Genomic DNA, 995 nt, shown 5'->3' with positions numbered 1-995 from the left:
ACAATTATGATTAAACATTATTGTAACACCTCTTGCGTTTCCTGTATAAGAACTAAACAAACATTTGTATCCCCATTGAGTCTGAATATATGGTTCTAATTCTGTTTTACAATTATTATTAAACATTATTGTAACACCTCTTGTGTTTCCTGTATAAGAACTAAACAAACATTTGTATTCCCATTGAGTCTGAATATATGGTTCTAATTCTGTTTTAAAATGCGTATCTTGCAAACAGTAAACGTTGAATTTTTTATTTTTTAAATAGTTCAAAATATCTTTTCTCTTTCGAGGATCCCTTAAGCCTTGATAATTAAGAGTTAAAATTTTAAAAGTAGCTATGGTGGCCATCTAACTACTAAAAAGTTATAGTGTTTGCTTGGAAATATTCTCTGATATAAACTATGTAAATGATAAGCAAAGGATAAACAGAAGAGGATGAAAATAAGTACATAACGAATAGCAGACTGGAAATGAAGAACATCTTAAAACAGACCTCATGACTTGTAGGTCATTGGTGCTTGCCAAGACCCTAATATTCAATAATGAGAATACAAAATGAGGTATGTAATAATGGTGTTCATGTATCGTTAGTCCTATTTGTCATGTTGGTAATGATAGTCAAAACGAGTAAATATATATTTATAATAATAATAATAATATCAATAATAACAATAATAGCAGTGAATAATAATAATAACAACAATAATAACAATAATAATAATTGTTATCATTATTATTACCACCGTTTCCACCACCACTATACCACTACTACCATTATCATCATATAGCACAAGCCTTAAGTCTTATAACTACAGCTATTAGTGTTTTGAGTATATACATGTACATAATGCTACTGTCACACCTTGCCGGACAGCGTTAACGGACGTCCGATGGAGCGAAAGAAAATTATCACGTGGTGAAAGCGGACAAAACACACAATGACCGCACAATGACCGGACAAGTACAGGACAATTACCAGCCACTGTAACGGA

Source organism: Gigantopelta aegis, chromosome 10 (genome assembly GCF_016097555.1).
Source record: "Gigantopelta aegis isolate Gae_Host chromosome 10, Gae_host_genome, whole genome shotgun sequence".
Lineage (NCBI taxonomy): Eukaryota > Metazoa > Mollusca > Gastropoda > Neomphalida > Peltospiridae > Gigantopelta > Gigantopelta aegis.
Note: the sequence above shows the minus strand (reverse complement) of the source record.